This window comes from Zea mays, chromosome 9 (assembly GCF_902167145.1).
Source record: "Zea mays cultivar B73 chromosome 9, Zm-B73-REFERENCE-NAM-5.0, whole genome shotgun sequence".
In the NCBI taxonomy this organism is placed as follows: domain Eukaryota; kingdom Viridiplantae; phylum Streptophyta; class Magnoliopsida; order Poales; family Poaceae; genus Zea; species Zea mays.
Window position 1 is genome coordinate 118,152,439 of NC_050104.1, and position 15,701 is coordinate 118,168,139.

Here is a 15,701-nt window from a genome sequence, read left to right on the forward strand (position 1 = left end):
GAGCCCGAGTCCGAGCCCTGGGTCGGTCGGAGCGGAGTTCGTCGTCTTCCGGTGCTGAGCCCGAGTCCGAGCCCTGGGTCGGGCGAAGCGGAGCTTCCTATGGTGCCTGAGGTCGGGCCTGACTGCCTGTCATCCTCACTCTGTCGAGTGGCACAGCTGTCGGAGCGGCGCAGGCGGCGCTGTCCTTCTGTCAGGCCGGTCAGTGGAGCGGCGAAGTGACTGCGGTCACTTCGGCTCTGTCGACTGGAGGACGCGTGTCAGGATAAAGGTGTCAGACCACCTTTGCATTAAATGCTCCTGTGATCTGGTCGGTTGGCGCGGCGATTTGGTCAGGGTTGCTTCTTGGCAAAGACAGGGCCTCGGGCGAGCCGTAAGTATGTTCATCGCTGGAGGGGGGCCTCGGGCGAGACGGAGATCCTCCGGGGTCGGTTGCCCTTGTCCGAGGCTAGGCTCGGGCGAGGCGTGATCGAGTCCCTCGAATGGACCGATCCCTGACTAAATCGCACCCATCAGGCCTTTGCAGCTTTATGCTGATGGGGGTTACCAGCTGAGAATTAGGAGACTTGAGGGTACCCCTAATTATGGTCCCCGACAATTATTCTCGCTTCACTTGGGAGTTCTTTTTGCAGGAAAAATCTCATACCCAAGAGACCTTAAAGGGATTCTTGAGACGGGCTCAAAATGAGTTCGGCTTGAGGGTCAAGAAAATTAGAAGCGACAACGGGACAGAGTTCAAGAACTCACAAATCGAAGGCTTCCTTGAGGAGGAGGGCATCAAGCATGAGTTCTCTTCTCCCTACACCCCACAACAAAATGGTGTAGTGGAGAGGAAGAATAGAACTCTATTGGACATGGCAAGAACCATGCTTGATGAGTACAAGACTTCAGATCGGTTTTGGGCCGAGGCGGTCAACACCGCCTGCTACGCCATCAACCGGTTATATCTACACCGAATCCTCAAGAAGACATGATACGAACTCCTAACCAGTAAAAAGCCCAATATTTCATATTTTAGAGTCTTTGGTAGCAAATGCTTTATTCTTGTTAAAAGAGGAAGAAAATCTAAATTTGCTCCTAAGACTGTAGAAGGCTTTTTACTAGGAAATGATTCAAACACAAGGGCATATAGAATCTTTAACAAGTCCTCTAGGCAAGTTGAAGTTTCTTGTGACGATGTGTTTGATGAGACTAACGGCTCTCAAGTAGAGCAAGTTGATCTTGATGAGATAGGTGTTGAAGAGGCTCCGTGCATCGCGCTAAGGAACATGTCCATTGGGGATGTGTGTCCTAAAGAATCCAAAGAGCCTCCAAATGCACAAGATCAACCATCCTCCTCCACGCAAGCATCCCCACCAACTCAAAATGAGGATGAAGCTCAAGTTGATGAAATAGAATATCAAGCAAATGAGCCACCTCAAGATGACGACAATGATCAAGGGGGAGATGCAAATGGTCAAGACAAGGATGATGAAGAACAAAGGCCGCCACACCCAAGAGTCCACCAAGCAATCCAACGAGATCACCCCGTCGACACCATCCTCGGCGACATTCATAAGGGGGTAACCACTAGATCTCGTGTTGCACATTTTTGTGAGCATTACTCTTTTGTTTCCTTTATTGAGCCACACAGGGAAGAGGAAGCACTACAAGATTCGGATTGGGTGGTGGCAATGCAAGAGGAGCTCAACAACTTCACTAGGAATGAGGTATGACATTTAGTTCCACGTCCTAATCAAAATGTTGTAGGAACCAAATGGGTCTTCCGCAACAAGCAAGATGAGCATGGTGTGGTGACAAGGAACAAAGCTCGACTTGTGGCCAAGGGATACTCCCAAGTCGAAGGTTTGGATTTCGGTGAAACCTATGCACCCGTAGCTAGGCTTGAGTCAATTCGTATATTATTGGCCTATGCTACTTACCATGGCTTTAAGCTTTATCAAATGGACGTGAAAAGTGCCTTCCTCAATGGACCAATCAAGGAAGAGGTCTATGTTGAGCAACCTCCCAGCTTTGAAGATAGTGAGTACCCTAACCATGTGTATAAACTCTCTAAAGCGCTTTATGGGCTCAAGCAAGCCCCACGAGCATGGTATGAATGCCTTAGGGATTTCCTTATCACTAATGGATTCAAAGTTGGAAAGGCCGAGCCTACACTCTTCACTAAAACTCTTGAAAATGACTTGTTTGTATGACAAATTTATGTTGATGATATTATATTTGGTTCTACTAACGAGTCTACATGTGAAGAATTTAGTAGGATCATGACACAAAACTTCGAGATGTCTATGATGGGGGAGTTGAAGTATTTCTTAGGATTTCAAGTAAAGCAACTCCAAGAGGGCACCTTCCTAAGCCAAACGAAGTATACTCAAGATATTCTAAGCAAGTTTGGAATGAAGGACGCCAAACCCATCAAGACACCCATGGGAACCAATGGGCATCTCGACCTCGACGAGGGAGGTAAATCCGTCGATCAAAAGGTATACCGGTCGATGATAGGCTCTTTACTATATCTATGTGCATCTCGACTGGATATTATGCTTTCTGTATGCATGTGTGCAAGATTCCAAGCCGACCCTAAGGAAACTCACCTTACGACCGTAAAACGAATCTTGAGATATTTAGTTTATACTCCTAAGTTTGGACTTTGGTATCCTAGGGGATCCACATTTGATTTGATTAGTTATTCGGATGCCGATTGGGCGGGGTGTAAAATCAATAGAAAGAGCACATCGGGGACTTGCCAGTTCTTGGGAAGATCCTTGGTGTCTTGGGCTTCAAAGAAGCAAAATTCCGTTGCTCTTTCTACCGCCGAAGCCGAGTACATTGCCGCAGGACATTGTTGCGCGCAACTACTTTGGATGAGGCAAACCCTTAGGGACTACGGTTACAAACTAACCAAAGTCCCTCTTCTATGTGATAATGAGAGTGCAATCTGCATGGCGGATAATCCCGTTGAGCATAGCCGCACTAAACACATAGCCATTCGGTATCATTTTTTAAGGGATCACCAACAAAAGGGAGATATCGAGATTTCATACATTAATACTAAAGATCAATTAGCCGATATCTTTACCAAGCCTCTTGATGAACAAACCTTTAACAAACTTAGGCACGAGCTAAATATTCTTGATTCTAGGAACTTCTTTTGTTGATTTGCACACATAGCTCCTTTATATACCTTTGATCATGTCTCTTTCATATGCTATGACTAATGTGTTTTCAAGTCTATTTCAAACCAAGTCATAAGTATATTGAAAGGGAATTGGAGTCTTCGGCGAAGACAAAGGCTTCCACTCCGTAACTCATCCTTCGCCATCACTCCGAGCAACGCTCCATCTTTGGTATAATCTTCACTCATTTATTTATGACCAAAGGGGGAGAGAGCATTTCTAAGGGCTCTAATGACTCCGTTTTTGGCGATTCTTGCCAAAGGGGGAGAAAGTATTAGCCCAAAGCAAAAGGACCGCACCACCACCTAATTTTAAAAAAAGAGTTTTTCAATTGGTATGATTCTCAATTGATAAATTTAAAATTGGTATCTTATTGTGTTCAAAAAGGGGGAGAAAAGTAGTATTTCAAAATTGATACATCAAAACCCTCTTGAACACTAAGAGGAGAATTTTATTTAGGGGGAGTTTTGTTTAGTCAAAGGAAAAGCATTTGAAACAGGGGTGGTAATTTCAAATCTTGAAAATGCTTCACAAAATCTTATTCATTTTCCTTTGACTACTTGCAAAAGAACTTTGAAAAGAATTTACAAATAAAATTGCAAAAACAAAACATATGGTGCAAGCGTGGTCCAAAATGTTAAAAATGAAGAAACAATCCATGCAGATGTTATAAGTATTTATATTGGCTCAATTCCAAGCAATCTTTGCACTTACATTATGCAAGCTAGTTCAATTATGCACTTCTATATTTGCTTTGGTTTGTGTTGGCATCAATCACCAAAAAGGGGGAGATTGAAAGGGAATTAGGCTTACACCTATTTCCTAAATGATTTTGGTGGTTGAATTGCCCAACACAAATAAATTAGACTAACTAGTTTGCTTCAGTATATAAGTTATACAGGTGCCAAAGGTTCACACTTAGCCAATAAAAAGACCAAGAATTGGGTTCGACAAAGTGAGCAAGGGATAACCGAAGTGTGCCCTGGTCTGGCGCACCGGACTGTCCGGTGTGCCACCGGACAGTGTCCGGTGCTCCAGGGACTTCACGCTGAACTCCTCACCTTCGGGAAAATCCAGAGGCGCTCCACTATAATTCACCGGACTGTCCGATGTACACCGGACAGTGTCCGGTGCCCCAGGGAAGAGCGGCTCTGGAACTCGCCAGCCTCGGTAAATTGCTCCGCTATAATTCACCGGACTGTCCGGTGTACACCGGACTGTCCGGTGAACCAGCAGAGCAACGACTACTTCGCGCCAACGGTCACCTGCTGTCGGCGTTTCGAGACAGGGGGGTCCCTAAGCCGACGAGTGAGTGTGCTGCGTGCCCCAGCCCAGATGGGTCGAGCGCGTGGGCGAGAGCGAAGGGGGGAGAGGCGAGGTGGCCGGAGTCGAGCGTGAGAGAGGTGGAAGTCCCGCGGCCTTCGTGTTCGTCCCGCGCCCAGGTCGGGTGCGCTTGCAGTAGGGGGGTTACAAGCGTCCACGCGGGTGAGGGAAGCGAGCGGCCCCAAGAGAGCGCCTGTCCCGTCCTCGGTCCCGCGCGGCCAACCTTCTCTAAGAAGGCCCTGGTCCTCCCTTTTATAGTCGTAAGGAGAAGATCCAGGTGTACAATGGGGGGTGTAGCAGAGTGCTACGTGTCTAGCGGAGAGAGAGCTAGCGCCCTAGGTACATGCCAATGTGGCAGCCGGAGAGGTCTTGGCACCTTGCTGGCGTGATGTCGTGGCTGTCGGAGGTGCGACGGAGCCTGGCGGAGGGACAGCTGTTGGAGCGGTCGAGTCCTTGCTGACGTCGCCCTGCTTCCGTAAGAGAGCTGGGGGCCGCCGTCGTCACAGAGCTTGTGGAGCGCCATCATTGCCCATCCGGCGGAGCTGGCCGGATGGGACGCCGGTCTTGTTCTCCGTGACCCGAGTCGATTCGGGGTAGGACGATGATGGTGCTCCCTGTTGACGTGGCGGGTCTGTGCCCTAGGCAGGGTGACGTGGGGGCTCCTCCGAAGCCGAGGTTGAGTCTGTCTTCTGTTGCCGAGGCCGAGTCCGAGCCATGGGGTCGGGCGAGGCGGAGGTCGCTCGGCCGAGGCCAGGGCGGAGTCCGAGCCCTGGGGTCGGGCGAGGCGGAGTTTCGTCGTCTTCCGGGTCTTAGCCCGAGTCCGAGCCCTGGGGTCGGGCGGAGCGGAGTTCGCCGTCTTCCGGGTCTTAGCCCGAGTCCGAGCCCTGGGGTCGGGCGGAGCGGAGTTCGCCGTCTTCCGGGTCTTAGCCCGAGTCCGAGCCCTGGGGTCGGGCGGAGCGGAGTTCGCCGTCTTCCGGGTCTTAGCCCGAGTCCGAGCCCTGGGGTCGGGCGGAGCGGAGTTCGCCGTCTTCCGGGTCTTAGCCCGAGTCCGAGCCCTAGGGTCGGGCGGAGCGGAGTTCGCCGTGGCGCCTTTGGCAAGGCCTGACTGCCTGTCAGACTCACTCTGACGAGTGGCACCGCAGTCGGAGTGGCGCAGGCGGCGCTGTCCTTCTGTCAGACTGGTTAGTGGAGCGGTGGAGTGACGGCGGTCACTTCGGCTCTGCCGGGGGGCGCGTGTCAGGATAAAGGTGTCAGGCCACCTTTGCGTTAAATGCTCCTGCAACTTGGTCAGTCGGTGTGGCGATTTAGTCAGGGTTGCTTCTGAGCGAAGCCAAGGCCTCGGGCGAGCCGGTGGTATGTCCGCCGTAAAAAGGGGGGCCTCGGGCGAGACGGAAGTCTCTCGAGGTCGGCTGCCCTTGGCCGAGGCTAGGCTCGGGTGAAGCGTGTTCGAGTCACTCGTGTGGACTGGTCCCTGACTTAATCGTACCCATCAGGCCTTTGCAGCTTTATGCTGATGGGGGTTACCACCTGAGAATTAGGCGTCTTGAGGGTACCCCTAATTATGGTCCCCGACAGTAGCCCCCGAGCCTCGAAGGGAGTGTTAGCACTCGCTTGGAGGCTTTCGTCGCACTTTTTTGCAAGGGGACCAGCCTTTCTCGGTTGCATTTTGTTCCGGTGGGTGCGCGCGAGCGCACCCGCCGGGTGTAGCCCCCGAGGCCTCGGAGGAGTGGTTATACTCCTTCGAGGTCTTAATACCTTGCGTAATGCTTCGGCTGGTCTGGTCGTTCCCTCATGCGAACTGGCCGTAGCCCGGGTGCACGGTCGGGGCCCAAGCTCTCGGGCTGGTATGTTGACGCTGTCAACGGTTTGGCCGGAGCCGGTTTTTGCGAGAGCAGCACCCGAGCCTCTGCACAGGGCGAGAGGACGATCAGGGACAGACTCGGCTTTTTTACATACGCCCCTACGTCGCCTTTCCGCAAGGAGGAGGGGGGAGAGCGCCATGTTACCCTCGATGGGCACCGAACATGGTGTCTCCGGTGAGCTGCAAGCGGGTAATCCGAGTGGACGTCTGTGCCCCGTTCGTTGGGGGTCGGCTAGGGGCCCAGAGGCACGCCCAAAAGTACCTGCGGGTGATTTGCCGGACCCGGTCCCCTGGCGACGGGGTCCGAGGGCTCGATGCCTCTCTCCAATGGGATTCCGTTACAAGATCGTTCCCGCTGGTCTCGGAAATGTCCTAGGGTACCTCGGGAGCGCAGCCCGAGCCTCGGTTATGTATCGAACGTACCCCTGGTCATCCCTCGCTCGGTGTCTGAGGCGACTGTGAACCCTTCGGGGGCCAGCCTTCGAACCCCTGATCAGTAATGGGCGCGGAGCCCGAGTAGCCTGAGGCGGCCATGGAACCCTTCGGGGGGCTGGCCTTCGAACCCCTGACCAGTAGTGGGTGTCGGGCCCACGCGATCTGAGGCGACCGTTGAACCCTTCGGAGGGCCAGTCTTCGAACCCCTGATCAGTAGGGGGGGCTCGGAGCCCGTTTCCTTCGCGGAGAAGGATCCTTTTCGGGGTATCCCCCTTTCCCGGTCCCTGTTGCAAGAGATAGAGAAAGAGGAAAAAAGGAAAAGGATACGAAATCGAACGACGTGGCGTACCTCTTTTTGACGCGGTTATTACGGCGAAGGTGAAGCGTCGCGCGCTTCTCCCGCCAGAGGCGCCGCGTGTCCCGCCGCGGAGTTAATGCGACGGAGCGAGTGGTTGGCGGGGCGGCCGTTGCGCGTGCGCGAGCCGTTCGAGGAACGGGTCACGGGTGCACCGTCTTCACGCCGTGGGAGGAGGCTCTCTTGCTGTCCCAGGATGGGACGTGAGCCTGGCTGACGACGTGACTGCTGCGCCCGCCCGCCTGCCACCGCCATTACTGCCGGCCCACTTTCGGTCGCTTTGACCAACGCGCCAGGCTGGCGCTGCTGGGTCGCCTCGAGTCGCGGCATAGGCTCCGCAACCGAAGAGGCGCGACGGTGGCACAAGTGGCGGTGCGGTTGCTTGCATGCAGCAACTGGCGCGCCGGTCGCTTGACGCGTGGGCCTGGGCTTCCAAGCTGGCATGTCAGAAGTCGGAGAAGCGCGTCCACCTGGCGCGGTTGCATGCCGCCTGCATGGCTGCCCGCCCCTTCCGCCCGTTGGTCTGGGCAAAAGTGGGGGTCGCTTGTAACCGCTGGACGGTCGTGCGCACCACGCGCGGCGGTTTGGCTTCTTCTGCCCTGAGCCGGTTTGCATGACATGCGGGACCCAGCCCCCGAGTCGCAGGGGAGGGCCTTGGAGCGTGTTGGAGAAGACTCAGCCCGCGGCGTCTGGGGGCGCACGTAGGGAGAGTTGCCTTTAAAAGGAGGGAGACTCCTTTCAGAAGGCAACCATGTCTTCTTCCTCCCTTATGCGTCGTGTCTTTCCATCTTCCAAGCCCCCGGGTGGGGGGTATCCGCCGCCTTTCCACCTCCTCGTTGGAGGAACGCAACTCCATGGGAGTTGGTACCTCTCAGCCATCGTTCGGCTTCAAGGATTTTCATCACGCGGCCTGGCCACACCCCGCCACCGGCGGTCACTCAAGATGGTGACCTCCAGTTCGACGGTGGGGAAAGCGGGCCAGGCCGCAGCCTCTACTCCTCCCTCGGCCTCAAGGATTTTCGTCATCTAGGCCAAGATGGAAGATGAGGCGAGTCGGGGGGCCGCCCCCGCGTGGGTCGGCTGCCTTTTTCTTCCCCCCGCGCCTGGGGGAGAATGGCGTCCTTGAGTCCCACGGGGACTTCCTCCAGCCATGCCGGGATAGGTAGGGCGCCAGTGGCCCTGGGTCTCCGTCTCCCTGCCTGAATGGCTGGTTCTCGTCCTCAGCGGGGGAGAGCCCTCCTGTCGCGACACCTGCCCCAAAGCTGCTGCCTAAGCCGCTTCGCTGCCCAGGGCGGGGGTGGTTGTCGTCGTGGTTAGAACGGGCGGCAGCGAGCCGCTCATCGTTCTTCTGTTACTCCGCAGGCCTTCCCCCTCAGAGTGGGGTTGTTCGTACCTGTGGAGGGGAACCGGAGTTCCGTTTGTAATGGCATCTCGAATGCCGGTGAGTTTGTTCATTGCGGCTGTCGAGGCCTGAACATGTATGTAATTTCGGCACGGAGCCGTGTTTTTTCCTCATTTTCAAGCGCTAAGTCTCGCCTGTTGATTATCTGAACCGCTTTACCAAGCATGAGTCGCCCCGTGTCAAGGTGACGAGTGAGGTATCCGTATCCCGGAGGCGTAGGAATCCCTCGGCCCGATCGGCCTTGTTGTCTGGGGCTCCTCTAGCTTAGTTAAAGAGACCCCTCGGCCGCCCTTCGATGAGCCGAGGCCAGGGGTAGCGATATCAGTATGAACAGAGGCGGAGTTGGCTCGAGAATGGGAACCTGGTTGGCCGGAGCCTAGCCGTGTTGTCCGTCAGCGGAGCCGACGCCAAAGTCGATCAGCCGAGGCCTCGGGTCGGGCTGGCGCCCTTGGAAGCCGGTTGGCCGAGGCCCCAGGGGTAACCGGCCGAGCCGCCTGCTCGGGCCGGATTCCCGGAGGAGTCCCTGGACCGCGTCGCCGTCCGAGGCTGGGTCGGACTTTGCTGAAGACGTCGTCGATGCCGAGGGTGCTACGGCTCCCTTCAGCGTGAAGACCCGAGCCTGCAGGATCAGATCGTCTTGTAGCGTGTGCCTTCTGCGGCCGCCGAGGCCAGAAAAACACACCCTCGCCGTGCTTGCGAAGCTGCGTCTTTTTTCCTCTTGTTTCGAGCATCCGGACTCTCTGTCGGTAACAGGGATGTTTGTGCGAGCGAGAGTTGCTTCTTGCGGAAAGGACGAGTGAGGTATCCGTATCCCAGAGGCGTGGGAATCCCTCGGCTCGGTCGGCCTTGCCGCTTACGCGTACTTTCGCCCGTTCATGAGGCCCTGTCCCCGACTTAGTCGAGAAAGCTTGAAGGACTGCTTCGGCAGGAGAGCTTCCGAACGTGAAGACTTGTTCGGTCCACGGAGTCGCTTTATCCGAGCGCGAGTTACTTATCGCAGAAGGTGATGAGTGAGGTATCCGTATCCCGGAGGCGTAGGAGTCCCTTGGCTCGGTCAGCCTTGGCTGCTTACGTGTACTCCGTCGTTTCTTACTTATCGCAGAAGGTGATGAGTGAGGTATCCGTATCCCGGAGGCGTAGGAGTCCCTCGGCTCGGTCAACCTTGGCTGCTTACGTGTACTCCGTCGTTTCCAGGATCCGTTTTCCGAAGTAGTCAAGAAGCACGAAAGTAATCCTGCTAAAAAGAGATCCTTTTTCGAGGAGAAATTCGACGCAGAGGGGGTCTCCCCCCTTTTAGCCCCCGAGGGAGGGTCGGGCTTTGCCGAGGCTAGGCCGACCCTTCCTTGACGACTAAACTTTGCGTAGGTGCGAGGTATATGAACAACTTGGAAACATCTTAAGGGTAGAAGCGACGTAGCTGTTTGATGTTCCAAGCGTTGTCGTAGATCTCGCCTTGATTGTTGGCCAGCTTGTATGTTCCGGGCTTCAGAACTTTGGCGATGACGAATGGCCCTTCCCAGGGGGGCGTGAGCTTGTGCCTCCCTCGGGCGTCTTGCCGCAGCCGAAGCACCAGATCGCCCACCTGGAGGTCTCGGGACCGGACCCCTCGGGCGTGGTAGCGTCGCAGGGACTGCTGGTACCGCGCCGAGTGTAGTAAGGCCCTGTCCCGAGCCTCCTCCAGCTGGTCCAGCGATTCTTCTCGGCTAGCTTGGTTGCTTTGATTGGTGTAGGCCCTCGTCCTCGGGGAGCCGTATTCCAGGTCAGTGGGCAAGATAGCTTCAGCCCCGTAGACCAGGAAAAACGGCGTGAAGCCCGTGGCACGACTCGGCGTCGTCCTTAGGCTCCAGACCACCGAGGGGAGTTCCTTCATCCACCGCTTGCCGAACTTGTTGAGGTCGTTGTAGATCCGAGGCTTGAGCCCTTGTAGAATCATGCCGTTGGCACGCTCTACTTGCCCATTCGACATGGGATGAGCCATGGCGGCCCAGTCCACCCGGATATGGTGATCCTCGCAAAAATCCAAGAATTTTTTGCCGGTGAACTGGGTGCCGTTGTCGGTGATGATGGAGTTCGGGACCCCGAAGCGATGGATGATGTTGGTGAAGAACGCCACCGCCTGCTCGGACCTGATGCTGTTCAGAGGTCGGACCTCGATCCACTTGGAGAATTTGTCGATGGCGACCAGCAGGTGCGTGTAGCCCCCGGGCGCCTTCTGCAAGGGACCGACGAGGTCCAGACCCCATACAGCGAAGGGCCAGGTGATGGGTATTGTCTGCAGAGCCTGAGCGGGCAGGTGGGTCTGCTTTGCATAGAATTGGCACCCTTCGCAGGTGCGGACAATTCTAGTGGCGTCATCCACCGCCGTTGGCCAGTAGAAGCCTTGCCGGAAAGCATTCCCGACAAGGGCTCGGGGCGCTGCGTGGTGGCCGCAAGCCCCCGAGTGTATTTCTTGCAGCAGTTCCCGACCTTCGGCGATGGAGATGCATCGCTGGAGGATGCCCGAGGGGCTGCGATGGTAGAGCTCCTCTTCATCGCCCAGCAAGACGAACGACTTGGCGCGTCGCGCTACCCGCCGAGCCTCGACTTGGTCGGGGGGTAGCTCTCCTCGACGGAGATATTGCAGGTACGAGGCCTGCCAATCTCGATCAGGCGTGGCCCCGCTCTGCTCTTCCTCGATGTCCAGTGCCTCGCCCTCGGGGGCTGAGGGTACCTCGGGCTGTGCCGAGGGTGCCTCGGGCTGAGCCGAGGGTACCTCGGGCTCGGGCGCGTCGTCGATCTTGACAGAGGGTTGATGCAGATCCCGGGAGAAGACGTCCGGGGGGACCGTCGTTCGCCCCGGGGGGACCGTCGTTCGCACCTTGCTGGCGTGATGTCGTGGCTGTCGGAGGTGCGACGGAGCCTGGCGGAGGGACAGCTGTTGGAGCGGTCGAGTCCTTGCTGACGTCGCCCTGCTTCCGTAAGAGAGCTGGGGGCCGCCGTCGTCACAGAGCTTGTGGAGCGCCATCATTGCCCATCCGGCGGAGCTGGCCGGATGGGACGCCGGTCTTGTTCTCCGTGACCCGAGTCGATTCGGGGTAGGACGATGATGGTGCTCCCTGTTGACGTGGCAGGTCTGTGCCCTAGGCAGGGTGACGTGGGGGCTCCTCCGAAGCCGAGGTTGAGTCTGTCTTCTGTTGCCGAGGCCGAGTCCGAGCCATGGGGTCGGGCGAGGCGGAGGTCGCTCGGCCGAGGCCAGGGCGGAGTCCGAGCCCTGGGGTCGGGTGAGGCGGAGTTTCGTCGTCTTCCGGGTCTTAGCCCGAGTCCGAGCCCTGGGGTCGGGCGAGGCGGAGTTTCGTCGTCTTCCGGGTCTTAGCCCGAGTCCGAGCCCTGGGGTCGGGCGGAGCGGAGTTCGCCGTCTTCCGGGTCTTAGCCCGAGTCCGAGCCCTGGGGTCGGGCGGAGCGGAGTTCGCCGTCTTCCGGGTCTTAGCCCGAGTCTGAGCCCTGGGGTCGGGCGGAGCGGAGTTCGCCGTCTTCCGGGTCTTAGCCCAAGTCCGAGCCCTGGGGTCGGGCGGAGCGGAGTTCGCCGTGGCGCCTTTGGCAAGGCCTGACTGCCTGTCAGACTCACTCTGACGAGTGGCACCGCAGTCGGAGTGGCGCAGGCGGCGCTGTCCTTCTGTCAGACTGGTTAGTGGAGCGGTGGAGTGACGTCGGTCACTTCGGCTCTGCCGGGGGGGCGCGTGTCAGGATAAAGGTGTCAGGCCACCTTTGCGTTAAATGCTCCTGCAACTTGGTCAGTCGGTGTGGCGATTTAGTCAGGGTTGCTTCTGAGCGAAGCCAAGGCCTCGGGCGAGCCGGTGGTATGTCCGCCGTAAAAAGGGGGGCCTCGGGCGAGACGGAAGTCTCTCGAGGTCGGCTGCCCTTGGCCGAGGCTAGGCTCGGGTGAAGCGTGTTCGAGTCACTCGTGTGGACTGATCCCTGACTTAATCGTACCCATCAGGCCTTTGCAGCTTTATGCTGATGGGGGTTACCAGCTGAGAATTAGGCGTCTTGAGGGTACCCCTAATTATGGTCCCCGACACCTGCAGGCGCATTTAATGCGCGCCAGAAGCGCGCAGAAGTCAGGCACGCGTGAGACGGTGCACCGGACAATCTACAGTACTTGTCCGGTGTACACCGGACAGCCAGGCGGGCCCAGAAGTCAGAAGCTCCAACGGTCGAATCCCAACGGCCTGGTGACGTGGCTGGCGCACCGGACATGTCCGGTGTGCACCGGACTGTCCGGTGCACCATACGACAGTCAGCCACCACCAAACGGCTAGTTTGGTGGTTGGGGCTATAAATACCCTCAACCATCCCACATTCAAGTCATCCAAGTTTTCCTACTTCAACCACTTACAAGAGCTCTAGCATTCAATTCTAGACACACCCAAGTGATCAAATCCTCTCCAAATTCCACACAACGCCTTAGTGATTAGTGAGAGAGATTTGCTTGTGTTCTTTCGAGCTCTTGCGCTTGGATTGCTTTCTTCTTTCTTTGATTCTTCATTGCGATCAAACTCATTTGTAATTGAGGCAAGAGACACCAATCTTGTGGTGGTCCTTGTGGGAACTTTGTGTTCCAAGTGATTGAGAAGAAAAGCTCACTCGGTCCGAGGGACCGTTTGAGAGAGGGAAAGGGTTGAAAGAGACCCGGTCTTTGTGACCACCTCAACGGGGAGTAGGTTTGCAAGAACCGAACCTCAGTAAAACAAATCCACGTGTCTCACTCCTTATTCGCTTGCGATTTGTTTTGCACCCTCTCTCGCGGACTCGATTATATTTCTAACGCTAACCCGGCTTGTGGTTGTTATTATTTTTGAGAATTTCAGTTTCGCCCTATTCACCCCCCCCCTCTAGGCGACTTTCAGCCTCCAAGCTCGACAACGAGGAAATGACCCTCATCATCAAGAGCTTCCACCAAATCCTCAAGCAAAGGAGGTGGTAGGATTACAAACCCCGCTCCAAGAAGGTTTGCTACAAGTGTGGTAAGCCCGGTCACTTTATAGCTAAATGTCCTATATCAAGTGATAGTGTCAGGGGCGACGACAAGAAGGGAAAGAGGAAGGAAAAGAAGAAGTACTACAAGAAGAAGGGCGGCGATGCCCACGTATGTCGGGAATGGGACTCCGATGAGAGCTCCACCGACTCCTCCTCCGACGAGGGCACCGCCAACATCGCCGTCACCAAAGGCCTCCTCTTCCCCAACGTCGGCCACAAGTGCCTCATGGCAAAGGACAGCAAAAGGAAGAAGGTAAAATCTAGAGCCTCCACTAAATATACAACATCTAGTGATGAGTGTAGCTCTAGCAATGATGAAGATGATTTTCTTGCTCTTTTTGCCAACTTAAACATGCAACAAAAAGAAAAATTGAATGAATTGATAGGTGTCATTCATGAGAATGATGAACTCTTGGATAGCCAAGAGGAATTCCTTATTAAGGAAAATAAAAAGCATGTCAAATATGTTGGGGACAAACACAAGGGCTCCAAGACTTGTGTTTGGGTACCCAAGGTGCTTGTTTCTAATGTGAAAGGATCTAAGACCGTTTGGGTACCTAAGAACAAGGCCTAAACTTATTTTGTAGATTTATGCATCCGGGGGCTCAAGTTGGATCATTGATAGCGGATGCACAAACCACATGAACGGGGAGAAAAAGATGTTCTCCTCCTACGAGAAAAACGAAGATCCCCAAAGAGCTATCACATTCAGGGATGGAAATCAAGATTTGGTCAAAGGACTTGATAAAATTGCTATATCTCTTGACCATTCCATTTCCAATGTTTTTCTTGTAGATTCTTTAGATTGTAACTTGCTTTCAGTATCTCAATTATGCAAAATGGGTTACAACTGTCTTTTTACGGATATAGGTGTTACTGTCTTTAGAAGAAGTGATGATTCAGTAGCATTTAAGGGAGTACTAGAGGGTCAACTATACTTAGTTGATTTTAATAGAGCTGAACTCGATACTTGCTTAATTGCTAAGACTAATATGGGTTGGCTCTAGCATCACCGACTAGCCCATGTTGGGATGAAGAATCTTCACAAGCTTCTAAAGGTAGAATACATTTTGGGACTAACAAATGTTCATTTTGAGAAAGACAGGGTTTGTAGCGCATGTCAAGCAGGGAAGCAAGTTGGTACCCACCATCCACACAAGAACATCATGACGACCGACAGGCCGCTTGAGCTACTCCATATGGATTTATTCGGCCCGATCGCTTACATAAGCATCGACGGGAGTAAGTACTGTCTAGTAATTGTGGATGATTATTCTCGCTTCATTTGGGTATTCTTTTTGCAGGAAAAATCTCAAACCTAGGAGACTTTGAAGGGATTCTTGAGACGGGCTCAAAATGAGTTTGGATTGAGAATCAAGAAGATAAGAAGCGACAACAGGATGGAGTTCAAGAACTCTCAAATTGAAGGTTTTCTTGAGGATGAGGGCATCAAGCATGAGTTCTCTTCTACCTACACACCTCAACAAAATGGTGTAGTGGAGAGGAAGAATAGAACTCTACTGGACATGGCGAGGACCATGCTTGATGAGTACAAGACTCCGGACCAGTTTTGGGCTGAGGCGATTAACACCGCCTGCTACTCCATCAACCGGCTCTACCTTCACCGAATCCTCAAGAAGACATCATATGAACTCCTAACCGGTAAAAAGCCAAATGTTTCATATTTTAGAATCTTTGGTAGCAAATGTTTTATACTTGTTAAAAGAGGTAGAAAATCTAAATTTGCTCCTAAGGCTGTAGAAGGCTTTTTACTAAGATATGATTCAAACACAAGGGCATATAAAGTCTTTAACAAGTCCACTGGACTAGTTGAAGTTTCTTGTGATATTGTGTTTGATGAGACTAATGGCTCTCAAGTATAGCAAGTTGATCTTGATGAGCTAGATGATGAAGAGGCTCCGTGCATCGCGCTAAGGAACATGTCCATTGGGGATGTGTGTCCTAAGGAATCCCAAGAGCCTCCACAAGCACAAGATCAACCTTCATCTTCCATGCAAGCATCTCCACCAACCCAAGATGAGGATCAAGCTCAAGATGATGACAATGAAGATCAAGAGGATGAGCCACCTCATGAGGAGGGCAATGATCAAGGGGGAGATGACAATGGTCAAGACA